The sequence below is a fragment of the Ahaetulla prasina genome, chromosome 2 (genome assembly GCF_028640845.1).
Source record: "Ahaetulla prasina isolate Xishuangbanna chromosome 2, ASM2864084v1, whole genome shotgun sequence".
Lineage (NCBI taxonomy): Eukaryota > Metazoa > Chordata > Lepidosauria > Squamata > Colubridae > Ahaetulla > Ahaetulla prasina.
The window spans coordinates 10,831,892-10,859,009 of NC_080540.1; the positions used below are offsets into that span (position 1 = coordinate 10,831,892).

A 27,118-nucleotide genomic window follows, 5' to 3' on the forward strand; every position below is an offset into this window, starting at 1 on the left:
CAGATAAGCAGACCCCGGCTGCGGTGAGAGCGGGCAACACACAACAAGTATGAGATGGATCTGATGTCCTGGGTTGGTGGGCTGAGGGAGGATGGCAGGCACATTTATTTGTGCATACGTGTCGTGTCCCACCCCCCACTCCGACAAACGAGTCAAGGAAGTCCGTGACAAACTTGGCAACAAAGCCTCTGCAGCTTGCCAAGTTCCTTCGAGGTTTATCAGGGCAGGCAGGAGTCCAAGATGTGACTTCAGCAATAGGGTCCGGTATCAGCAAACTTGATAAGACTTTGCTTGACTCAAGGTTGGAATGCCAAAAGCAGGTTCTTTATATAGGCTGTGGGGTGTGGCTCCATGACTCAGCATTTATCCAGGCCTGCCCCACCCCTCCTTCTGCTGGTGTCGCCTCTCAGATCTCCGGAAGCGAGGGTCCTCCCAGTCTGAATTGTCTTCAGCTGGATCTGCTGGCAGCTTCTGGGAAAGGGAGGGGTCAGAGGGAGTAGGGCCGAGTAATTCCAGCACCTGGCTGACGTCCTGCTCTGACGGCTGAGCCAAAGGAACACACACTGTCTGAGTGAGGTTTATCAGGCTTGTCCTCCCACTCCTGGAATTCTCTCCGGGCATGGGGCCAGGGTCGGGGGCTGGAGGCATGACAGGCCATTCATCTTCATTATCAGACTCGGAGTCTGATAACAGGCCCGGTTGGAGACGGGAGGGGCCCAGCTGAGGAGAAGAGGGAGGACAAGTCACAACAATACGTGTGCACAAATGGGGCTGCGTGCATGTGTACAACACTCACGGCGATGGTAGCACCTGCGCAAACAGGGCCACAAGTGTGTGTGTGTGACACTTGCAGCGATGGTATCACCCACATGGCACTCATTGCAACAGTAGTGCCCACGCGGTGCCTGCAGCAATGCTGCAATGGTAGCAGCTGTGCATCACTTGTGGTGATGCTAGTGCCCATGCAACGCTCACAGCAGCGCTAGCATGAGTGGGAGGGGATGTGTGTGCCTGCATACGCACGCACACTGGCTAGCTACTCACGCAGCCATGTGGCCAACAGGCCGTGGCCCGGTAGTGGGCTGTAGCCCATAGGTTGGGGACCCCTGTCCTAGTGGACCACCACTTAACTATAAGCCAGCAGTGTGCTACAACTGCCAAAAGAAACAATGCAGTCCTAGGCTGTATCAGTCCTAGGCTGTATTTGCACCTCTATAACTGTCTGGTTCGGTTCCGCAACCCAACAAGAAAGACACAGACTTCAGAGGATAATTAGAACTGCAGAAAAAATAATTGCTACCAACCTGCCTTCCATTGAGGACCTGTATACTGCACGAATCAAGAAGAGGGCCGTGAAAATATTTACAGACCCCTTGCATCCTGGACATAAACTGTTTCAACTCCTACCCTCAAGCACTGCACACCAGAACAACTAGACACAAGAACAGTTTTTTCCCGAAGGCCATCACTCTGCTAAACAAATAATTCCCTCAACACTGTCAAACTATTTACTGAATTTGCACTACTATTAATCTTCTCATCGTTCCCATCACCAATCTCTTTCCATTTATGACTGCATGACTATAACTTGTTGCTGGCAATCCTTATGATTTATATTGATATATTGACCATCAATTTTGTTGTAAATGTTGTACCTTGATGAACGTATCTTTTCTTTTATGTACACTAAGAGCATATGCACCAAGACAAATTCCTTGTGTGTCCAATCACACTTGGCCAATAAAAAAATTCTATTCTATTCTATTCTATCAACAGAGGAATAGAATAGAATAGAATAGAATAGAATAGAATAGAATAGAATAGAATAGAATAGAATAGAATAGAATAGAATAGAATAGAATTTTATTGGCCTAGTGTGATTGGACACACAAGGAATTTGTCTTGGTACATATGCTCTCAGTGTACATAAAAGAAAAGATACGTTCATCAAAGGATAGCATCAAAACGAGAAGTGGTAGTACTGCTCAACACCGCACTGGTGAGACCATACTTAGAATATTGTATCCAGTTTTGATCACCACAATATAAAAAAGATGCTCAGATCCCAGAAAGTGTGCAAGTATACAGCGGTTGTTAAGTGAATCTTATTGTTTCCCCATTGACTTTGCTTGTCAGAAAGTCACAAAAGGTGATCACATCACCCTAGGACACTACAACAGTCATAAAAGTGAGTCAGTCCCCAGTTGTTGTTGTTTTTTTAAATGAAAATTTTATTTTTCCACAACAAAAAAAGAAAAAAAAATCATTCACGTCAAACAATTTCAATATGCTGAAGGGGTGTTTACATATCTTCTTGTGCAATCTCAAAATACACATCTCTTTCGTAAATATACCTTCTTTTCTAACATATTTTCCCATCTAACCAATTATAGAATAAATCCCATATTTTATAATATTGCTTATCATCTTGGTCTCTAATTTCAAATGTCAATTTACTCATCTCTGCACATTCCATCATCTTCCTAATTATTTCATCTTGCAAAGGTAATTTCTCATTTTTCCAGTTTTTAGCAAACACAATCCGAGTCAGTCCCCATTTTTGATCACGTGATCACGGGGATGCCATGACGGTCGCAAGGGTGAAAAGCGGCCATAAGTCACTTTTTTCCAGTGTTGTAACTTTGAACGGTCACTAAATGAACTGTGGTAAGTTGAGGACAACCACTACTGCCCTTTCAACAGAGTCTCTCACCGCTTTATAATCGAGAGCCTTGCCGGGGATGAAGCTGGAGGTTGTTTTGCTTCAAAAGGACGGAAAGATAGTTAGGAAGGAAGAAAAAGTTTTCCCTGACTGTATTTATCCACGAGCAAGCTGGTTGCTAGGGCAACCAAACATATGCATTATGCCTCCAGATGTTGCAGCATCCAAACCCCATAGCAATGGGATGAGGCAATGCCTAGCAGAGTCCCTGGGGTCTTTGTCGTTTAAAGAGCAGCACATGAAAAGGATGGGACAGGCCAGGGGACAAAAGATAATGGGAGCAATTGAATGACACCCCCCCCCAAAAAAAACCCATACCTGGATCATTCTTTTTTGTACCAACGTCAGATTTTCCACCAGCTTCCATCTTGCACCACGTGCATCATTTCTGACTGTATATTGTATAAACATGCAATGCATTTTTTATTTTTTATTTTTGCAGAGAAGAGTTGAGGAATGCCTGTTCTAAATTTTTTTTTTAAAAAAAAATGCTAGTGAACACGTTAGTACACCGAGGGAAATATGTCCAAAAGGAACAATGAGCTACTTCAAGTTTGTAAGGTCACCTTAATTAACCTTGGTGGCTGGTGGAGGATGGAACAAAGAGCTGCAATTTTATGCGGAGTAGAAAATGATTGGCTTAGCTTTTTTAATGTTATGATGGGCACATAGAGTTTCCATCCTCTGTCACCATTTTTACCCCTGGTCTGTGGACCACTGGTGGTCCGTGAGAAAATTTTGGTGGTCTGCAGAAATGTTTTTTGCATTTTTTATATTGCACTAAATCAGGGGTCCTCAAACTACAGCCCCTGGGCTGGATACGTGCAATGAACATTTATCTTGCTGTTCTCCCTTTGGGGTCTTTTTGTACGGGTCGGAGGGGGGGCAGAAATTCCAACTTGGGGTCTGCTTCAGTCTCCTGGTGTGGGGCTTTGGGCGAAGGCTGGGGGGAAGTGCCACTGGTGGCGAAGAGCCCGAGGGCCTCGTACCAGTGGGACTGTATCATGGCCTGGAACTGGCTGACCATCTCAGCCCGCTGAGCCTCCAAGGGCTGGTACCTGGCCTCGAAGTAAGTGACATTGAGTTGGTCACGCCCACTGAGTCACATGACCACCTAGCCACACCCACCCAGCTGGTCATTAGGCAGATTATATTAGTGGTACGCGGGATTTAAAATTATGAATTTAGTGGTCCCTGAGGTCCGAAAGGTTGGTGACCACTGCTACAGGGAATTCACCTGCAGGCAGTGTCTAGTCCCCTATCTATATACTACTATAACTCTCCTATCTGTTTGTAACTTTCAGTTAGGCAAAATGATGCATTCCCTAACCTCTGGGCCGCAGCCCACTATCAGGCTGAAGCCTATTCACAACTGGGCCATGTGAGTGGCAGGTCAGTGCGTGCACATATGTGCAGCTCCACTCGCACAAGTGATACCCCAAAGGCTTCACTCTTGCATGTGTGGAGCTGCACATGCACACGTGCCGGCCCGCACATCACATGCCCCAGTTTCCCTCTCCCCCACCCCTCCAGCCAGGCCACCAAGCCACCTGCTCCCAATGCTCCAAAAGCAGAGTAGTGAGAGCAGAGGCTGAGTGGGACGAGCAGGCCATGCTCACCCTCCCTGATTCATCAAAGCTGCCTGCACAGGACAGCCGATCCACTTTTGGAGCGTCAGGAAGCCTCGGCAAGTCTGAGGGAGCACGAGACCAAAGCCTTCTCCTTTCCACACCAAAAGCTTTTGCAAACAGGTGAAAGGTTTCGGGGAAGTGATCTCACGCTGCTTCAGGCCTTCGTCCCTTTGCAAATGCTTTTAGCAATAGCAATAGCACTTAGACTTATTGTTGTGACCTAGGTCCAAGTAGTTATTACCAGACACAATCAGTCCTAAACAAACATATTTTATTAGAACAGCCGAGAATTACTTCATTCTCAGCTTAGTCCAAATTAAATCCAAAACAAAGTCCTTCGGACTTATTACGAACCTTTGTCTTCTTTGGCACCCTGCCAAATACTTTTCTTGGCAAGAACCCCAGAAAGTTCAGAAATAGGAGACAGGAAACAATTGTAGCAATGTTGCTTTCCTACAAAGAACCCAAGAGCCGTTGCTGCTCTTTTAAGCCTTATGGGAGGGGCCAATCATCTCCTGGCTTTACTCCTGGGTCGTCCTTTTTGCTTGAACTGCTCTTGCCTTCTGGCAGCTCTTCGCATGCGTGCACTAGGAACAGGCTTCTCCTGTTTCTCTGCCTCTCTGCTGTCTGCCTCTGGAGGCTCCGGAGTCCTTGCATCGCTCCTAGATGGCCCTGGCCCCACCTCTGCCTCTGACGCAGAGCCCTCGTCTGGGCCTTTCCCTAAATCCAGGACTGACCCATTGTTCTCTACAGCCTTCTCACTGTCCGACTCCGCTGCCAGCTCTGCAGGCTACTGGTGGACCACAACAGCGAGTCCGAAGGAGCACGAGACCAAAGCCTTCTCTTTTCCACACCAAAAGCTTTTGCAAACGAACAAAAGGCTTTGGGGGAGTGATCTCACGCTGCTTCAGGCCTTCGTCCCTTTGCAAATGCTTTTAGCAATAGCAATAGCACTTAGACTTGTATATATATCGCTTTACAGTGCTTTACAATCCTCTCTAAGCGGTTTTACAGAGTCAGCCTATTGCCCCCAACAATCTGGATCCTCATTTTACCCACCTCGGAAGGATGGACGGCTGAGTCGACCTTGAGCCTGGTGAGATTTGAACTGCCAAATTGCAGGCAGTCAGCAGTCAGCAGAAGTAGCCTGCAGTACTGCACTCTAACCACTGCGCTGTGTGGAGAAGTCTGAAGGAACACAAAACTGGACCCCAAAGGCTTCTCTTCTCTCTTACATGAGGGGAGCTGTGTGTGTGCGCGTGTGCGCACTGGCCCTCCACTCATGCTGTCCGGTTGTTTCCATACTATTTGCCAAGCCACAAAAGTTAGGAGCCACTGTGCCAGGGGACTAGTTTTTTATATAAAAAAAAATACTTCGTATGTGCTAACTTAAAGAACGCATACAAAATTCAGGACCCATTATTCCCTTGGAATTGAAATATCCAGGATGTCCGGACAGTTTTATTTGCAAAGTTTCACCCCTTGACGCATCCGTGGGATTGGGATTTCCAAAGCTCCCTGCCATCTTCCCACAAGCAAAATCAATAGACAGGCTGGCAGGAAGTCCCAAATAACTTCCACTTCCACTGGTTTTGTTTTCTTTTCCCTGCTGGTGAGTATTCTGTCATCGTTTTAGAAAATTAAATATTGACAAAAGATGATCCAGTTAGTCCACAGGTTGTCTAGTGACAATTAAATCACCCTTGACGAATTCTTCTGCACATTGGACTAAAGGGCTATTGTGGAAGAATTTAAGCCATTTGAACATTAATAAAAAGTTTTTGCATGGAGCTCCTGAGCATAGTAAGAGTTCAAACTGCAGCAGTGAATGTCCCAAAGGTGTTATTTTTTCAAGAGGCAACTGGACTTTCTTGTTTTTCTTTTCAAGGTATTTTCGCTTCTCATCCAAGAGGCTTCTTCAACTCTGACTGGATGTCTGTAGATACTCAGTCATTCAGGCCATGGTTGTCCCAAAGGTGCTTTTTTCAGGACACAAGAAAGCCCAGTTGCCTCCTGAAAAAGGACTTTTGGGACACTGACTGACTGGATCAGGGGTCTCCGACCTTGGTCCCTTTAAGACTTGTGGACTTCAACTCCCAGAGTCCCTCAGCCAGCAAAGATTTGCTGGCTGAGGGACTCTGGGAGTTGAAGTCCACAAGTCTTAAAGGGACCAAGGTCGGAGACTCCTGGACTGGATGGTAGGGAATAGAAGGATTTATATTCCTTGAAGACAGCTGGTCATTTGCATTCTTTTTGAAAGTCGTTGAGACCACTAGGAGGTTTATCTGTGTCCTCAGGATCACCTGAGTAGTGCAAACTCACAAATAAATCTCCAAGTGGCCTCAGTGACTCTCTAAAAAGAATGACCAGCTGTCTGCAAGGAATATAAATCCTTCCATTCCCCCACCATCTAGTCAGAACTGAAGAAGCTTCTTGGATGACAAGCGAAATGTCTTCAGACAAATGGTTATCCAATATCTTCACCACTTCAGACAAATGGTTATCCAATATCTTCTTAAAAACTTCCAGTGTTGGAGCATTCATAATTTCTGGAAGTAAGTTGTTCCATTGATTAATTGTCCTAACTGTCAGGAAATTTCTCCTTTGTTCTATAGTTAGTTCTATATATAAAATCTCCATAGGCATGTAGTACTAAATTTTTAGCAAGCATTAAAAGCATAGATTGTATATTGGATCTGTGGCTAGGCATCAAGACAATACTTTTCAACTCTAGTCACTTCAAGATGGGGGGACTTTAATACCTATCCATGGCTGGCTGGGGAATTCTGGGAGTTGCAATCCACCTTTCTTAAAGTAGCCATAGTTGAGAAACACTGCTTCAAGAGAAAATTGGCCAGGTCAGCTGGGCCAACCAAAGCAGTGGCCTAACATTTAGCGATTGCATTTGGTGGTTTAAGTATAGCAACTGGAGTCTATTTTATAATGTTGTCTTTTTGCAATGAACTTGTAACTAATCGTGTTTATAATCTCGTGTTTCCTTGTTGCCTGATTAGAAATACACCCTGTGCCTCAAAGTACAAAGACTTGCAACGCAGGCCAGTAATAGTGACATCTTATTAAAGGTATTTTTGCAGAAAGAAGCATGCAAATAGCTGAATTTTGCACAGTCCGGTTCCCTGGAAATATTGTGGCGAATATTTCTACTTGGCTGTGTAGCTGATTTTTTTCCCCCTTTTCATTATGTCTTCTAAATCTTAGAACATTGTGTTGTTTCCATACATTGCTGGTATTGACATTCTATTAAAATAATTACAATATTGAGAATAGGAAAGAGGAAGAAGAAGAACGTTCTAACGATGTTAATTGCCATTTACGATAGCAATATTAACAATATTATTTAGCTTTTCCATCCAAACTTGAATATAGTATTCAAAAAAAAACAAACCCACTACAATTCACATTAAAATAATTGTTGTATTATTGGAGCTTTTGATCTTAAGTTGATCACTTATTAAAATGTCCCTTGTATTGTTACTTCATGTGTGTGTGTGTATGTGTGTGTGTGAATACCTATTAATAGGAAAACATAGATAAAAAGAGCTAATTGAACAAGAATTAATTCCTGAAAAACCCCACAAAATATATGTTAGTCAGGGGTGAAATCCAGCAGGTTCTGACAGGTTCTGGAGAACCAGTAGCAGAAGGTTTGAGTGGTTCAGAGAACCGGTAGGGCAAATTTTGAGTAGTTTGGAGAACCGGCGAATGCCATCTCTGGCTGGCCCCAAAGTGGGGTGGGAATGGAGATTTTGCAGTATCCTCCATGGCTCCATGGCTTAGGACCGGGTTACTTACGGGACCGTCTACTGCCAGCTTCTATTTCCCAGCGTCTGGTGCGTTCCCACAGAGAGGGACTCCTCAGGGTGCCGTCAGCCAAATAGTGTCGACTGGCGGCTCCCAGGGGGAGGGCCTTCTCTGTGGGGGCTCCGACCCTGTGGAACGAGCTTCCCCCCGGGCTTCGACAACTACCTGACCTTAGGACCTTTCGCCGCGAACTTAAAACCTATTTATTTCGTATGGCTGGACTGGCCTGATTTTAAATTCTAACTTTTAAATTTTAATGGAATTTTGATGGGTTTTAAATTTTTGTAATTTTATGGGGTGTAAGGTTATTTTAAATTATTGGCAAATTTGAATCAGTTTTTTAAGGGTTGTTTTAATTATGATGTATTTCTGTCTGTATTTTATTTGCCTGTTCACCGCCCTGAGTCCTTCGGGAGAAGGGCGGTATACAAATTAAAATATTATTATTATTATTATTATTATTATTATTATTATTATTATTATTATTATTATTATTATTATTATTATTATCCTTCCCCTGCCACGCCCACCAAGCCATGCCACACCTACCAAGCCACGCCCACAAAAACAGTAGTATATTTCACCGTGATGTAAGTGTGTATGTGCGTGTGTATACACAAATATATATATAAAATAACTATTGGTTTTCTGACTCCCCCTGTTTTTATAATCTGCCGTTTGGCAATATTTATAGACATTTGGGCCCCGTTATATAGCTCACTTGAGGTTTGTTTTTAATTTTGTGGGACAAACAAGTCTGCATTACTGCACAGGTTTATACAGATGGTTCTCAACAGAACATTTAGTGACCATTCAAAGTTATGAAGTCACTGGAAAAAAGAGACTTTTTAAAAAAATAAAAATTTATTAATTTTCTACTATTGCATTTAATTAGTACTTAATAAACATCGTGTTGTCTGGGTTGTTTTGTTTGCTTAACAATACACATTATATTCCTAATCTTTACCCCTTTTTTCCAGCCATTGATAAAATAAATTCCATGTTTGATAGCGTTCTCTTTCTGTATGATCTTCAATGTAAGTCTGTCCATTTCTGCACAGTCCAATATCTTCTTAATTATCTCTTTAATAATAATAATAACAACAACAACAACGAAGTTGGAAGGGACCTTGGAGGTCTTCTAGTCCAACCCCCTGCCCAGGCAGGAAACCCTACACCACTTCAAACAAATGGTTATCCAACATCTTCTTAAAAATTTCCAGTGTTGGAGCATTCACAACTTCTGGAGGCAAGTTGTTCCACTGATTAATTGTTCTAACTGTCAGGAAAATTCTCCTTAGTTCTAAGTTGCTTCTCTCCTTGATTAGTTTCCACCCATTGCTTCTTGTCCTGCCTTCAGGTGCTTTGGAGAATAGTTTGACTCCCTCTTCTTTCTGGCAGCCCCTGAGATATTGGAACAGTGCTATCATGTCTCCCCTGGTCCTTCTTTTCATTAAACTAGACATACCCAGTTCCTGCAACCGTTCTTCATATGTTTTAGCCTCCAGTCCCCTAATCCTCTTTGTTGCTCTTCTCTGCACTCTTTCTAGAGTCTCAACATCTTTTTTACATAGTGGCGACCAAAACTGGATACAGTGTTCCAAGTATGGCCTTACAAAGGCATTATAAAGTGGTATTAACACTTTTTTAAAAAATTTGCATTTATATCCCGCCCTTCTCCGAAAACTCAGGGCGGCTTACACTATGTCAAGCAATAGTCTTCATCCATTTGTATATTATATACAAAGTCAACTTATTGCCCCCAACAATCTGGGTCCTCATTTTACCTACCTTATAAAGGATGGAAGGCTGAGTCAACCTTGGGCCTGGTGGGGCTTGGACCTGCAGTAATTGCAAGCAGCTGCTGTTAATAACAGACTGTCTTACCAGTCTGAGCCACAGAGGTTCACATTTCGTGTGATCTTGATTCTATCCCTCTGTTTATGCAGCCTAGGACTGTGTTGGCTTTTTTGGCTGCTGCTGCACACTGCTGGCTCATATCTAAATGGTCATATCTTCTAGCAGGAAGAACAGGGAAGCAGTAAGTTCTAAGAACAAGACTCTATAAGCTCTAAGTTGCTCCTCTCCTTGATTAATTTCCACCCGTTGCTTCTTATCCTGCCCTCAGGTGCTTTGGAGAATAGTTTGACTCCCTCTTCTTTGTGGCAGCCCCTGAGATATTGGAGATGAGATATCTTCATCTAGTCGGTATTGCATGTATTAACAACAGGGAGGATCATATTTGCTCAGCATTGGGAAAATGAAGAAACACCACTAGATGATGAAAAAAAGAGACTTACGACCATTTTTCACACTTAACGACTGTTGCAGCATCCCCATGGTCACGTGAACAAAATTAGGATGCTTGGCAATTGGCTCATACTTATGACGGCTGCTGTGTCCCGAGGTCAGGGGAATCACCTTTTGCAAGCCCACGTCAGTGAGAAAGCCAGAGTCACTTAACAACCGTGTCACTAACTTAACAACTGCAGTCATCCACTTGACAGCTGTGGCAAGAACGGTCGTAAAATGGGGCAAAACTTGCTTAACAACCGTCTTACTTAGCAACAGACGTTTGGGCTCAGTCGTGGTCGGGAGTCACCCCACGTCGAGTTGTCCTTGGGGTAATATGTGCATAGGTTCATGCAGTTAAAAAATTGGGAAAGCATTAAAACGGCTTAAACAAGCCACAAGATCAACAATTCCTAAAAATTCTGCAGTGCTGGAATGTTAGACCAGATACAAACGTAAGCCTGTTTCTCAATTTTGTTCTCTAGAGTTTAATCACATACCAAACAGAATCTGGTTTTGATATACCAGAGACTAATCCTGGAATGATGGTATTAAGAAAAGGCTTAGTTTGCATTGCTAGGGATCACTGCAGAGAATTATTACAGATGCAACTTTTTCACACTGCAGCTATAAGCATAAACCAGCTGGATGAAATGGCTTAATCTTTCTAGATTTCAGCTCTTTCCTATTTATCATTTTCATTTATCATACCTAGTGGATTCCTTGAAGGTGGACAATTCTGCTCCTTTACCCTTTGGGTGGGAAGGGAGGGAGGGAGGGAGGGAGGGTGAAAGGATAAAAAGGGGAAGGAGGGAGTGGGAGGAAGGAAGGAAGGAGAAAGAGGGAAGGAAGGGAGAGGAAGGAAGGAAGGAAGGAAGGAAGGAGAAGGGGAGGGAGGGAGAGAAAGGAAGGAAGGAAGGACGGGAGGGAGGGAGGGGAAAGAGGAGGGAGGGAGGGAGGAAGGAAGGAAGGAAGGAAGGAAGGAAGGAAGGAAGGAAGGAAGGAGAAAAGGGGAAGGAGGGTGGGAGGAAGGAAGGAAGGAGAAAAAGAGAAGGAAGTGAGAGGAAGGAAGGAAAGGAAGGAAGGAAGGAAGGAAGGAAGGAAGGAAGGAAGGAAGGAAGGAAGGAAGGAAGGAAGGAAGGAAGGAAGGAAGGAGAAGGGGAGGGAGAGGAAGGAAGGAAGGAAGGACGGGAGGGAGGGAGGGAAAGAGGAGGGAGGAGGGAGGAGGAAGGAAGGAAGAAGGGAAGGAAGGAGGAGGGAGGGAGGAGGAAAGGAAAAGATGGATGGAAGGAAAGAAAGAAGGAGAAAGAGGAAGGAAGGAAAGGAAGGAAGGAAGGAAGGAAGGAAGGAAGGAAGGAAGGAAGGAAGGAAGGAAGGAAGGAAGGAAGGAAGGAGAAGGGGAGGGAGAGGAAGGAAAGAAGGAGGGACGGGAGGGAGGAAGGAGAAAGAGGGGAGGAGGGGAGAGGGAAGGAACGGGAAGGCGGGAAGAAGTGCCGAGGCAGAATCTAAGACCAGATCTGGCCATCAAGAGGATCATACAATCATACGGCTGGAAGGGACCTTGGAGATAACAGATTAACAGAGTTGGAGGGGACCTTATAGGTCATCTAGCCCAACCCCCTCTCAAGCAGGAAACCCTACACCATTTCTAACAAATGGCAGTCCAATCTTTTCTTGAAAGTCTCAAGTGATGAAGCTCCCACAACTTCCAAAGGCAAGTGAGAAATCCGTTGGTTGGTTGGTTGGTTGTTCTCACTGTCAGAAAGTTCCTCCTCATTTCTAGGTTGAATCTCTCCTTGGTCAGTTTCTATCCATTATTCCTTGTCTGGCCTTCGGGTGCTTTGGAAAATAACTTGACCCCCTTCCTCTCTGTGTCAGACCCTCAAATATTGGAAGACTGTTATCATGTCTCCCCTGGTTCTTCTCTTCACTAGACTAGCCATGCCCAGTTTATGTAACCGTTCTTCATATGTTTTAGTCTCCAGTCCTCTAATCATCCTGGCTGCTCTCCCCTGCACTTTTTCTAGAATCTCAACATCTTTTTTATAGTGTGGTGACCAAAACTGGATGCAGTACTCTAGGTGTGGTCTTACTAGGGCTTTCTAGCGTGGTATCAGTACCTCACTTGATCTTGATTATATTCCTCTGTTAATGCAATTTAGGATAGCGTTGGCTTTTTTAGCTGCTGTTGGACTGTCTTATAGTCCAACCCCCTGACCAAGGTACGAGTCCTTATAACATGCCAGAGAAATAGTTGCCCAATCTAGTACCTCGGATAAGTTCCTATTTCATGTGCATTAGGGAAAAAAAACCCAAAAAGAAGTTGATTACTTGGTGGATTGGCACCAGACAGAAAATTATGTTGTGCGTTCCTACTTTCAAAAATAGTTAGTGTAAAAATGAAGCAACATTGTAAAATAATAAAAGAAGAATCATTTAAAGAGTCTACAAAAGTATACATATGTATTATGGAAAATCTTCGGTTCATCAATTTCCTGGAGATAGATTTTTATAATGTTCCTGAATACAAAAAGAAAAGGAAAGAAACCTTTCAAGCCACCAGGGTTTTATGTATCATAATAACATATTGTAATAATTATCTGATAGTAATATATTATATTAAGTCACCTCCTAGAACAGACAGAAGTTCAAATCAGGAAGGGATTTGGTGGTGGCTACACCAAGGGGTCATTTATGACTCCAAAATAGGACATTTCCCATTACTTAAGAACACCAAATAAGCTACTGAAATCTGACCAGGGGATATTCTGCTGCTGCTGTTGCCAGAATAATAATAATTCTGAAGAGCGTTTCAAAATATTTCATTAGGCGCAAATTTTCTGTAACACTGATGGCATTCTTACAAAGTAGTTAATATCCTTCTATTCTGAATTGGAACTGACTTGGCTGTGGCCACTGAGGAAGTACATGGGAGAGACTAAACTTTTAGAACAGGATTTATGGTTGATAATAGCTTCTCACATAAAAGTTCATAGAATGGCAGGGCTGGAAATAATCTCAGAGGTCTCCTAATCCAAGAGTTTCCAACCCCCGGGCTGCGGCCTACTACTGGGCCACAGCAGGGGTAAAATGCTCCCGGTTCAGATGGGATCACCCAATCCGGTAGCGATGGCAGTGGGTGATTCGGAGACACCGGTAGCAAAAATTCCTCCCCCCATCCCCAGTTGAGCCGCGCAATCATCAGAGATGATTTTTTTTTTACTTTTAAAAGCATTTTTTCTTCGGCTGAAAAAATGCTTTTAAAAGTTTTTTTAAAAGCCTCTGATGATTATGCGGCTCAGCTGGGATCGTCAAAAGGCTTTTAAAAGCATTTTTTCTATAACCTCTTCGGCTGAAGAGGTTGTAAAAAAAATGTTTTTAAAAGGCTCCTCTGACAATCTCAGCTGAGTTGCCTGATCGTCAGAGGCTTTTTTTTTCTTTTAAAGGCAAAAAAATGCTTTTAAAAGAAAAGAAAAGCCTCTGACAATCAGACAACTCAGCTGGGATTGTCAGAGGAGCCTTTTAAAAGCATTTTTTACAACCTCTTCAACCGAAGAGGTTTTAGAAAAAATGCTTTTAAAAGTAAAAAAAGAAAAGCTGGCCATGCCTACCCAGTCATATTACCCCCCCGAGCCACGCCCACAGAATCGGTAGTAACAAATTTTATATTTCACCACTGGGCCACAGCCTGTTTGAAACTGGGCCACGGGAGAAATGGGCACACACATGCATGTATGAATCTCCACTCTTGCGAGCAGATGAGCACAAGCGCCCTCCCTGCACTCAAGCACCCTCCTTTCGTGTGAGCGGAGTTTCGCACATTTGTGGCAGTAGCTGCCTCTTGCACGAGTGGAGCTTCGCATTTGAGCACAAGCATCCTCCGCTCGCACGAGAAGCTCCATTTGTGCAAATGGGAGGGGCTTGTGTGCCGCTCGCACAAATTGAGCTGAGTGCGCGCACGTGAGCCTGCCACTCACATGCTCCCCCTGCACCGGGTGAAGCTGGGCCAGATTGCCTAGCTGGAAAGGTTGGGGATGACTTGTTAACCCTGTAGGGAACCTGGCTGAGGCCATCTTGAGCCTTCAGGGTTGCCACAAGGAAGGAGAAAGGAAAGAGAGGGGGGAAATAGCTAGCTGCGGGTTTGTAGTCAAAACAAGAAGTTTTCCTGTGGGAACCAAGGACATTCCAACAGGTGGCTGGGGAGAGGAGGAGTGAAGTAACCAAGTAACCGGCCAGCATCTCGATTGGACAATGAGACTGAGGACTTGGGGGAAGGGGAAACTTTTACTTTTTAATTAGGTGAAAACCGCAGGAACTTTCAGCGTCAGTTTTCACCAGTTGTGCCAATATGAAGTATCCAATAAATCGTTCCTTGAGGAATCTACCTGCCTCAGAGTTCTGCTTTCTTTTGGGTGCATTACTTGGAACTATTCTAGTCCAACCCTTTGCCCAAGGCAGGAGACCTTATTCCATCCCAAACAAATGGCTATCCAATCTTTTCTTGAAGACCTCCAGCAAAAAGGCACCCACAACTCCAGATGACATTTTCACCGCCTGTAACTTTTTCTCTGACCCTCCGTATTTTTTTCACTGGTGTTTTTTTTTCCAAGAATGTTTATTCCCCATCGTTTGCCGTGTTTCTGATTCAAGATTGGTGACTCTGAACAAAATATTTGAAGGGAGGAGACATCCACTTGTCCCAGGTTCTGTGTCCAGAGAAATGGGGAAGAGAGGAGCAAATTTTATTTTATTTATTGCATTTATTTATTAAATTTATCTGCCACCCATTTTCTCTATCAAGCAACTCTGGGCAACTTAACAACTGCGTGCAACTTCGGACCAGTTCCTCTCTCTCTCAGCTCAATAAATAGCAATGTGTAAGTTCAGTTGGATCCCGAAGGTGTAGGAGAAGACTAGGCAGAGCCAGGAGGTGGAGTTAAGCAAATCATCAGTCTAGAGTTGTTACATTCCCACAAACAGTCCTAAGCAGTGGTGGGTTTCAAATTTCTTTTACTACCGGTTCTGTGGGTGTGGCTTGGTGGGTGTGGCATGGCTTGGTGGGTGTGGCATGGCTTGGTGGGTGTGGTTTGGTGGGCGTGGCAGGGGAAGGTTACTGCAAAATCAACATTTCCTCCCAATCAGCTGGGACTTGGGAGGCAGAGAATAGATGGGGGTGGGGCCAGTCAGAATTTTTACTACCTGTTCTCCGAACTACTCAAAATTTCTGTTACCGGTTCTCCGGAACTGGTCAGAACCTGCTGAAACCCACCTCTGGTCCTAAATCCAACCCCTTTTGAATTTTGTTGACTCTTATCTAGCGCCAGTTTAGTATTGGATGTTGGTTCACTACATTCTTGTATGTGGGCTTAAGCAATAAATCTTCTTAACTGCAATTTCTGATGCTTCACATCTGACAGGGTGACTTAGTGCCCAAACTCTGGTTTTATTAGCTCTAAAGAGGATAGAGCTGGAGAATCACATTGAAAGGCTAGAATTAAATAGGTATCCTTTGTTGGAAACTCAGTCCTCAGATCCTTCTCCAAAAGGTGACCTTACCGTTTTGTAATTCAATAACGATACATTGAAAATTGTATTTTTCATGACCATTTAAATCCCACGTTTGCTTATTCTCATGCCGCTATTCAGTGGTGAAATTCAATTTTTTTTTACTACCAGTTCTGTGGGCATGGCTTGCTGGGCTTGCTCGGCATGGCTTGCTGGGCATGGCAGGGGAAGGATACTGCAAAATTCCTATTCCCCCCCCCCCTCCTGGGGGAAGGATATTGCAGGGAAAATTTAGTGTCCTACTTTTGTAAACACTCAAGTGATCTATTCGGGCAGATCAAGCCAAACCCGCCTCCTAGCCTAACTTTCTGTTCCTTGTACCAGCTGGTTTATTTATTTATTTATTTATTTGTCACAACATCGTATACAGGAACATATATTGAAAGGAACCAATATGACAGGAACGGTAGGCACTTTTGTGCTCTTATGCACGCCCCTTATAGTCCTCTTAGGAATGGGGTGAGGTCAATGGTAGACAGTTTTTGGTTAAAGCTTTTAGGAGTTGGAGAGGAGACCACTGAGTCAGGTAGTGTATTCCAAGCATTAACAACTCTGTTACTGAAGTCATATTTTCTGCAATCAAGATTGAAGCGGTTGACATTAAGTTTGAATCTGTTGTTTGCTCTTGTATTATTGCGATTGAAGCTGAAGTAGTCTTTAACAGGAAGGACATTGCAATAGATGATTCTGTGTTAAACACAGGTCATGTCGGAGTCAGCGGAGTTCTAAATTCTCTAATCCCAGGATTTCAAGTCTGGTGGAATATGGTATTTTGTCAGATGCCTCCCAGAACCACAAAAGTGGGACACTAAATTTTCCCTGCTTCAGATGTCAGTTGGGGCTACATTGGTGTGGAGAGATTAGGCAAGGGTTGGAAAAGGGAAACAAAATTCTGACCAACCTTAGCCTCAGGAAATAAGAAGATAAATTATAAAGACAGGTTCCCCTGTTTTTTTCCAAACCTGGCTAAGAATTGTAGCAGTTGTGATCCCAACTAATTTGGAAGATGCCTTGGAGAAGGCTGAAGCATTTGTTGGAGATGGGATTCAAAATCTTCTCCAGCATGATTGATGTGTTCTCTTATTCCCAGTCACCTGTCAAGATGAACAGAAAAGGAATAAAGGAGGAATGCTTTAAATCAGATGTGCTTATCTCTCAGAATCAGAGAAGGAATGGTCTTTGGACTACTGCAATGCTCTCTACATGGGGCTCCCCCTGAAGGGTACCCGGAAGCTCCAACTGGTACAGAATGCAGCTGCGCGGGTGATAGAGGGAGCATGGCATAGTAGCTCCCATGTGACATCCCTCCTGCGCAGTCTGCACTGGCTTCTGGTGGTCTTCTGGGTCCAATTCAAGGTGCTGGTTACCACCTTAAAGCGCTCCATGGCTTAGGACCGGGTTACCTACGGGACCGCCTACTGCCACCAGTAGCCTCCCACTGACCTGTGCACTCCCACAGAGAGGGCCTCCTCCGGGTACCGTTGGCCAAACAATGTCAGCTGGCGACCCCCAGGGGGAGGGCCTTCTCTGTGTGGGCTCCCGCTCTCTGGAATGAGCTACCTCCGGGGCTTCATCAACTCCCCGACCTCCGGACCTTTCGCCGTGAGCTGAAGACGCTTTTGTTCCAGCGTGCAGGGCTAGCTTAAATGTAGTTTTTTAATTGGGGTTTTTTTAAATTGGGGTTTTTAAACGGGGTTTTTAACTGTATTCTAATTTTTAGGCCATACATTGAATTAGTTTTTTATACTGTTTTTAACTTGTGCTATATGTATCTTCGTATTTTATTGGCTGTGAACCGCCCTGAGTCCTTTGGGAGAAGGGCGGTATACAAATTTAATAAATAAATAAATAATTTTTTAAAAAAAACACACACCAAATCCTGGTATTCTTCATGAAAGGCTTTATGTTGTATTGCTTAACTATCCATCTGCTGAGCTTCTAAGCCAACTCAATTGTCCAAGCGACTCTAGACAATCTGCAACCCATTAAAACAAGGAAGCAAGCAGAGACTGGCCATCATCATCATCATCATCATCGTCATCCTCCACCACCACAACAACAAAACTAAAGATACATTAGTTAGTCCATCAGGGAAGAAAACATCAAATGCCAAGGAACCAAATCCAAATTGTATTGGATTACAAGTCAACAGCTTCAGGACCTGTTAAAAGAGAGCTGTTTTAAGGGTTTTTTTTAAAAGACAACAGAGCAGTGGTGAGATTCAAATTTTTTTACTACTGGTTCTGTGGGCGTGGCTTGGTGGGCGTGGCAGGAGAAGGATAGTGTAAAATCTCCATTCCCTCCCCACTCGGAATAGCTCAGGCTGTAAGGAGCCTGTTATTAGAACACAGCAGCCTGCAATTATTGCAGGTTCAAGCCCGGCCCAAGGTTGACTCAGTCTTCCATCCTTTATAAGGTAGGTAAAATGAGGACCCAGATTGTTGGGGGGGCAATAAGTTGACTTTGTACAAAATATACAAATAGAATGAGACTATTGCCTTATACACTGTAAGCCGCCCTGAGTCTTCAGAGAAGGGCGGGATATAAATGTTTTAAAAAAAAAAAAACTTCAGGAGAAGGATACTGCAAAATCCCCATTTCCTCCCAATCAGCTGGGACTCAGGAGGCAGAGAATAGATGGAGGCGGGGCCAGACAGAGGTGGTATTTACCGGTTCTCCAAACTACTCAAAATTTCCACTACTGGTTCTCTGGAACTCGTCAGAACCTGCTAAATACCACCTCTGAAACAGAGTTTGGTCCTTATGACTGTGAGAATCTCAAAGGGCAGAGGCAGCCACTGGAAAAAGCACATTTCTGTGATCCAACAAGATGATGGTAGAAGTAACTGGAGAGGAGGAGGAGGAGGAGGAGGAGGAGCAGGAGGAGGAGGAGGAGGAGAAGGAGGAGGAGGAGGAGGAGGAGGAGGAGGAGGAGGAGGAGGAGGAGGAGAAGAAGAAGAAGAAGAAGAAGAAGAAGAAGAAGAAGAAGAAGAAGAAGAAGAAGAAGAAGAAGAAGAAGAAGAAGAAGAAGAAGAAGAAGAAGAAGAAGTATTTATGTCAGTGTTTCTCAACCTGAGCAACTTTAAGATAATGTGGACTGCAATTCCCAGAATTGAATTCCCATGCTGGATGGGGAATTCTGGGAATTGAAGTCCGCATTTTTTAAAAAAGTTGCCCAAGCCGAGAAACACTGCAATCTTGAAAACGTCATTGCAATGAAGTGTTTATGCTTTTAATACCAGCATTTGGGACTACATCAAATCTCAAGAGCTCTGTGGAAAGAAATGTGGCTTACTTAAGACAGCATCTTCCCTCTCATCTCATGATACCTATGAAAGCCAAAAAAGAGGGAATGTAGCATTGAGAAGGGAGGGCCGACGAAGGCTTCCAATACTAAAAAGTCAAGACCTGTTTTTCATCATTCCCGGAAAGCAGGAGAGAGAATAATGGAATTAAATTTCAGGAAGAAGGGTCCCAACTGAATGTTGGGGAGCGGGGGAATGAAAGGCCTAATGGTAAAGACAGTTTGACAGAGGAAATACTGACTCAGATGTCTTCGTGCAGATATTAAACAGCCATCTCTCTGGGGAACTTTAATCTTAATTCCTGCACAGAACAGGAATTCTGTTCTGTCCCTTCCAACTCTGTGATTCCAGGGTTCAATGGCTATAGGCTGCCTTTTAATACACCTTATAGGAATTGTTTTATGCTCATGTTCTTATAGTCATGTGATTTTCTTTCATTTCCCCCTCCTCGTTCTGCAGTGGTGGGTTTCAAAAATTTTTACTACCGGTTCTGTGGGCATGGCTTGGTGAGCATGGCATGGCTTGGTGGGCGTGGCAGGGGAAGGATACTGTAAAATCTCCATTCTCTCCCCACTCCAGGGGAAGTGTTGTGCCTCGTTCTCCCTCCTCTCCTCAGCCGGGCCCCTCCCATCTCCTCCCGGGCCTGCTATCAGATTCAGAGTCTGATAATGAAGAGGAACGGCCTGGCATGCCTCCAGCCCCCAGCCCTGGCCCCATGCCCAGACAGAATGTCAGGAATGAACAAACAAACCTCACTCCTACAGCGTGTGAGCAGGGAGCCAGCCACGTGCTGGAATTACCAGCAGCAGATCCAGAGGAAGAGAATTCACAGTGGGAGTATCCCCACTTCCGGAGATCTAAGAGGCGACGTCAGCAGAAGGAAGGGAGGGGCAGGCCTGGATAAGTGCTGAGTCATGGAGTCACACCCCACAGCCTATATAAAGGACCAGCTTGAGTCAAGCAACTTTGAGTCAAGCAAAGTCTCATTTAGTTTGCTGAAGTCACAACTTGGATTCCTGCCTGCCCTGAAAAATCCGAAAGGAATTTGGCAAAGCTGCAGAGGCTTCATGGCCACGCTCGATACAGACTTCCTAGACCCGGTCATCGGAAGGGGAGTGGGACACGACAGGAAGGTTACTGCAAAATCCCCATTTCCTCCCAATCGGCTAGGATTTGGGAGGCAGAGAATAGATAGGGGCAGGACCAGTCAGAATTTTTACTACCGGTTCTCCGAACTACTCAAAATTTTCGCTACCGGTTCTCCAGAACTGGTCAGAACCTGCTGAAATCCACCTCTGCCATTCTGGTATAACTGGAAATAAATGCTCATTGTGGTGAAACTGGATCTATTTGGTTAGAAGTGGCCTGCTTTCTTCCAGATTTACTTATTTATATAGTTCAGACAGGGCTACCACCATCTCAAAAGAATGAATTTCACCGTTTAGTTATCTTCTCTCTTACTCATTCTTCTCCTGGAAAGGCAGTATTTTAGACATGGGTAATGGGAGGGACGCAGTGGCTCAGGGGCTAGGACGTTGAGCTTGTCGATCAAAAGGTCGGTAGGTCAGCGGTTTGAATCCCTAGTGCTGCTGTGTAACAGGGTGAGCTCCTGTTACTTGTCCCAGCTTCTGCCAACCTAGCAGTTTCGAAACCACGTAAAAATGTAAATAGAAAAAATAGGGACCACCTTTATTTATTTTATTTATTTATTTATTAAATTTTATACCGCCCTTCTCCCGAAGGACTCAGGGCAGTGTACAGCCAGAAATAAAATACAAGATATGTACAGTTAAATATGTACCTTCCCTTTGGTGGGAAGGTAACAGGTTCCGTTTGGCATTGAGTCATGCCAGCCGCATGACCATGGAGACGTCTTTGGACAGCGCTGGCTCTTCAGCTTTGAAACGGAAATGAGCAAGGCCCCCTAGAGTCGGCAACGACTAGCACGTATGTGCGAGGGGAACCTTTACCTTTTTAATGGGAGGGATGTTAGATTCTGAGTCTCATTTACTCAGATAATCTGTTGATTATAGGAATAAAAAGTATTTTAAAATAATATTATATCAAAAGGGAGGAATGTAAAATAATGTTTTTGGTCTGAGAATTCATCAACATTCTAGTTAATTATTTCTCTTCTTTTGTCCTTTTCACTCCACAAAAGTTCATTCTACTTAGCTTCAACGATTCCCTTTCAATTTCTCTTCTTTCAATTCCTCTCCTCCTCTTCTCTTCCTCCTTTCCCTTCCCTTCCCTTCTCTCCTTTCTCTTCTGTTCTCTCCTTAGCTTTCTACCATTTTCCTTAAAAAGAAAAAGAAAAAAAACACAAAACCCAGTCCAGTTAAACTTTCAGTTGATTTCCACTAAATTCTTCCATTTCGTTATCATATAATAAGCACTTTTAAATATAAAACTATTCACCCAGAAACTCATCACAGTTTGACTCTTAAAACATATTTCTTATGTAAAGGTAAAGGTAAAGGTTCCCCTCACACATATGTGTTAGTTGTTCCCAACTTTAGGGGGCCTTGCTCATCTCTGTTTCAAAGCCAAAGAGCCAGCGCTGTCTGAAGATGTCTCCATAGTCATGTGCCGGCATGACTCAATGCCAAAGGCGCATGGAACGCTGTTACCTTCCCACCAAAGGTGGTCCCTATTTGTCTACTTGCATTTTTACGTGCTTTTGAAACTGCTAGGTTGGCAGAAGCTGGGACAAATAATGGGAGCTCACCCCGTTACGCAGCACTAGGGATTCGAACCGCTGAACTGCCAACCTTTCGATCAACAAGCTCAACGTCTTACCTACTAAGTCACCGCATCCCCTCTTATGCATTTCTTATGTATTGTGCAATTATGGATCGCATATGATGTATCCTCCTCTGACTTGGCACCTTAACCTTATTTTTCTTTGTTTTCTTTGGAAAGGTGTGGCATTCCACCTGCAGGATTTTTTATCAGAGATTCCTGCTTCCCATCCAAATAACTGCAGGCCTCATCAGCCAGTCACATCACCTACTTTCTTTCTTCAGGACATGCATCTCCGTATGGTTGGGAACATGTGGGCTTCAGTCAGCGATGGGCAGGTGTCCAATCCCATTCTTCAGGTAAAGGAAAAATGCTGCCCATCCCTGCAGCATCCTTGGCTCGGATACAGCGCATTCAATTCCTGTTGAATTGTTTCAGGAAAAATTTTCTCAATGTACGAGTTGTCACTCAGCAGAACAGACTGCCAAACAGAGTCGTGATTTGCTCACTAGAGATTTTCAAACAAATGAATGGCCATCCCTCAGAGATCTAGAACCGCAGAGTTTGAGGAAACCTTGGGGTCTATGAACTATAGTCCAGGGGTCTCCAACCTTGGCAACTTTAAGACTTGTGGATTTCAACTCCCAGAATTCCTCAGCCAGCTTTGCTGGCTGAGGAACTCTGGGAGTTGAAGTCCACAAGTCTTAAAGTTGCCAAGGTTGGAGACCCCTGCTATAGTCGCTATTTCTTGGAAGTCCAGTTGCTTGGGAAGCAATAGTGGGGAAAGAACAGTTGCGTTGTGTTCATGCTTTCTGAACTTTCAAAGTCATTTGTTAAATTGTGTGGCATAATGCCACGGAAAGCTCCAGCCTGACGTTGTAAGGTTCTTGAGATGTTCTTAAGAAAGGGTGAAGGAACTGGACACGTTTACTCCATGACAGCCACCTATGACATAGCTTTGGGGCTGGGAAGGGGGACCGTGCGTAAGCCGTTGAGTCATTGTTGACTCCTGACGATTGCATGTAGAAATTCATGCAATTTTCTTGGCAGGATTTTCAGAAATGGTTTACCTTTCCTGTCTTCTTCTTAGGGTTGAGAAAGAGGGACTGATCGAAAGTCTCCCAGCTGGCTTCATATAGAATATAGAATAACAGAGTTGGAAGGGACCTTGGAGGTCTTCTAGTCCAACCCCCTGCTTAGGCAGGAACACCACTTCAGACAAATGGTTATCCAACATCTTCTTAAAAACTTCCACCTGCTTAAAAACGTCATGCCCAAGGCAATGACCAGAAGTCACAATTTTTTGCTGCATTTAACCACCAAACTGATTCTCATGACATAGTTCAGGAGTGGGGCTTTTCTGCAAGGATTGTAAGATGGTTAATGATCATTTTTTGTTTTGATGTCTATGGAGATTCTCAGTCACTCAGGCAGTGGTGAAATCCTAATTTTTTTTACTACTGGTTCTGTGGGCGTGGCTTGGTGGGCATGGCAGGGGAAGGATACTGCAAAATCTCCATTCCCTCCCCACTCCTGGGGGAAGGATATTGTAAAATCTCCATTCCCACCCCACTCTGGGGCCAGCCAGAGGTGGTATTTGCCGGTTCTCTGAACTGCTCAAAATTTCTACTACCGCTTCTTCAGAACCTGTCAGAACCTGCTGGATTTCACCCCTGCACCTAAGTCATAGTTGTCTCAAAGGTGCTTTATCAAAAGGCAATTGGACTGGTTTTTTTCTCCTTTGTTTTGATGCTTTCGAAAGTCTAGAATAATGGGCTATAGCACATTTTTGTCCAAATCATTATTTCATGTACTCTTATTGTAGCAGTTTCTTGATACCCTTCAAGTACAATTTGGTCTGATTTCAGTTCCCAGAATTAGCCATGTTAACTGGGGGATTCTGGGAATTGTACTCCAACACAAGTTGCAAGGTTGCATTTCCTGCGTCGGATGAGGAGAGCACATCTTTCTCCTTCTGTCCTGGCCACTTTTTACAGAGGCACAATTGAGAGCATTTTAACAAACTCCGTCACTGTTTGGTTTGGTGGCAGCAGTGCCCCAGAGAGAAAGCCCATACAGGGAGTGGCAAGGACAGCCGAGAAGATTATAGGAAACTCACTTCCTGTTCTTCAGGATACTGCTTATAAGCGCTATGTGCTTAGAGCTCGAAGCATTGTTAGAGACCCCACAGACCCGCTCCACGGTCTGTTTCTGTTACTCCCCTCTGGGAGGAGGTTTCAAAGTATCTATAGCAGGACTACCAGATTCTGTAACAGCTTTGTTCCCTATGCCATCCATCGGGTAAACTCACAAGATTCATTTTTCTCACCATGTACCGGGGTGGAATCCGGTTCAGACCGGTTCATGCGAACCGGTAGGGACGATTGGCATCGGTTTGCCGAACCAGTAGCAATCATCACTGGTGGCCCTGCCCACGCCCACCCACTTGCCTCTTCCGGCTTGCTCGCCCCTTCTGGCTCACTTCGAGCTTCCGGCCACTCGGGGCTTCCGGCTGCTCAGCCTACCCACCCAAACCCACCCTATAGAAGTTCCCTTAACAACGCAGCCCAGCTACTCGCCTTGCCAGTCGCCTGCTCAGCTCACCAAAGGTAAGCAATGCATGCCCTCCACTCGCCCTTCGTGGCCGGGGCCCAGGACATATGATTGCCCAAGGCCCCAGAGCCGCCGTCTGCTCACTGCCCGCCTCGACTGGGCTGGGGAATGCATCATTCGCTGGCTCTGGCCTTGCCCCAGAGCCACTGCCCGCTCTCCCTTCACCACACAACGCATCCTTACCTTCCTCCCATGGCTGGCTGCCAGGGAAGTCAAGCCAGGGCTGAGCCATCACAGCTGGGCTCCCTACCAGCCCACATCTCGCTCCCCCTTGTCACAAGATGCCTGCAGCCACAGCCTCATTTTTTCGGTATGCGTGGAGGCGCTTCTTGCGCCGAAAGATGCAGCGGCTGCAGGTTTCTTGTGGCACTTTTAAGAAGGGGAGTGGCTCTGGTAACTTTCGCTACAAGAAGCCTGCAGCTGCTGCATCTTGCGGCACAAGAAGCGCCTCCAGACATACTGAAAAAAAGAGGCTGCAGCTGCAGGCATCTCAGGACAGGGGAAAATAGGCAGAATAGAAATTAAAAAAAAATTCCTACCAGGTTCTGTGGGTGTGGCTTGTTGAGAGGTCATGTGACTGAATGGGCATGGCTGTGAGTGACGTTGAGTTGGCCACACCTACTCAGTCACATTACCCCCACCACCAAGCCACGCCCACAGAACCAGTAGAGAAAATGTTTAGATTTCAACATTGCCATGTACATGTATACATCCAAACTAGACTGTTGATTATCCGTATCATATAATATATATGGGTATATGCATAATTTTGTATTGATTGATTGATTGATTGATTGATTGATTTTGTCATGTTTATGTGTTGTATATTGGAAGTGGAGACACCTTGAGAGCTGTTGGCAGGGAAATTTCATTTTAATATGTGCCGATTAGTGTACATTCAAAGTGACAATAAAGTTATTCTAAGTCTATGACAGAGGTGAAACACTCCCAGTTCTGACTGGATCTCGCGATCTGGTAGCGATCGTGGCCGGTAGTTTGGCAATCCGGTAGCAATCGCTGAACCACCGGCAACACCCGCCGCCCAGGTATCATTACTTCCTGGTTTTAACCAGGAAGTAAAGTGTTTTTTACCTTCTGCACATGTGCAGAAGATCTGTGCATGCATGTGACATGTGCGTGTGTGAACTTTCGAGTCGGTAAGGAAGGTAAGTAGATTTCACCCCTAGTCTAAGGCAGCCTTGGAAGAGGTAGCCCTAAAATACTGTTTTAATTAATGTGTGTTTTTTTTAATTAAAAAGTTGAAAATTTGATTTAATACTATTTTCTTTTTTTTAAAGGACAATTAAACTGGAGCTCAATACAAAGTTTATTCTAAAGATGGTTTAAGCTGCTACAGCTAATCCTTAGCTTATGATCAAAAAAAATTGTTTGTTTGTTTGTTTATAAAAATTATAAAAATGTATTGGCCACCCATCTTACCACAGAGTAACTTTGGGTGGCTTACAGTCATAAACGTATATCTATACATATACAGGTAGTCCTCAACTTATTGCTGGCTCATATTTAAGTGATTGTTCACTAGGACTCCAAGATCTCACTGGACAATCATTTAAATATGAGCCAGCAATGTGCAGCAGCTGCCAAAAAAGCCAACACAGTTCTAGGCTGCATTAACAGAGGGATAGAATCAAGATTACGTGAAGCGTTAATGCCACTTTATAATGCCTTGGTAAGGCCACACTTGGAATACTGCATTCAGTTTTTGCCATCTGTGTTCTCTGATCCTCTGAAATGTCACTGAAAAAAATACAGGAAGATTGATAGTGACCTTTGACCTTACTAGGACAGAACGGGTGTGACAAAGCCATGGTCATTCTATAATCTGCATCTTCTTTGCAAGCAGCCAGAGTTTATCAACATATATATATATATATATATATATATATATATATATATATATATATATATATATATATATATATATATATATATATATATATATATATATGTTTTCTGAGGTTTTCGCGGGTGTTTGTATGTAGGTCTTTGGTTATTGTCTGAGTTCACAGAATTGGAAGTGTCTTGGCGGCGTTTGACGAAGTCTCATTCGTCATCTTCAGGCTTCAGCTTCGTGCTTCTTGCTCCCAGAAGCACGAAGCTGAAGCCTGAAGATGACGAATGAGACTTCGTCGAAACGTCGCCAAGACACTTCCAATTTTACGCGGGAGAAAACCCAAACCAAAGAGGGTTTTGATGTAGACATGTTCTGATTTTGGAGTCTGATTTTCAACAATTCTTTGCTGATGCTGTGCATAGATTAAAAACATCTGACTGTTCCAGCTTTATATCTCAGCTGACTATTTTATCTCAGTTGTTTTCCAGTGTTTGTTTATCATTACTACCACATTTTGGAGCATTCACAAAAGACCATCATTTCTCAGATTGCCAATTTAGTTCTATCACTC

General features: G+C 44.1%; 1 long non-coding RNA gene across 1 annotated transcript in view; it reads right to left on the reverse strand.

The window, feature by feature from the left end:
* Positions 1 to 25,013, reverse strand: part of LOC131193539 (uncharacterized) — a 41,166-nt gene extending 16,153 nt beyond the window's left edge. The window contains exons 1-2 of the long non-coding RNA XR_009153936.1: positions 24,876 to 25,013; positions 22,351 to 22,500 (exon numbers count right to left, since the gene is read on the reverse strand). This is a non-coding gene — a long non-coding RNA (uncharacterized LOC131193539). The remainder of the gene's footprint in view (positions 1 to 22,350; positions 22,501 to 24,875) is intronic.
* Between the last annotated feature and the right edge of the window lie 2,105 nt (positions 25,014 to 27,118).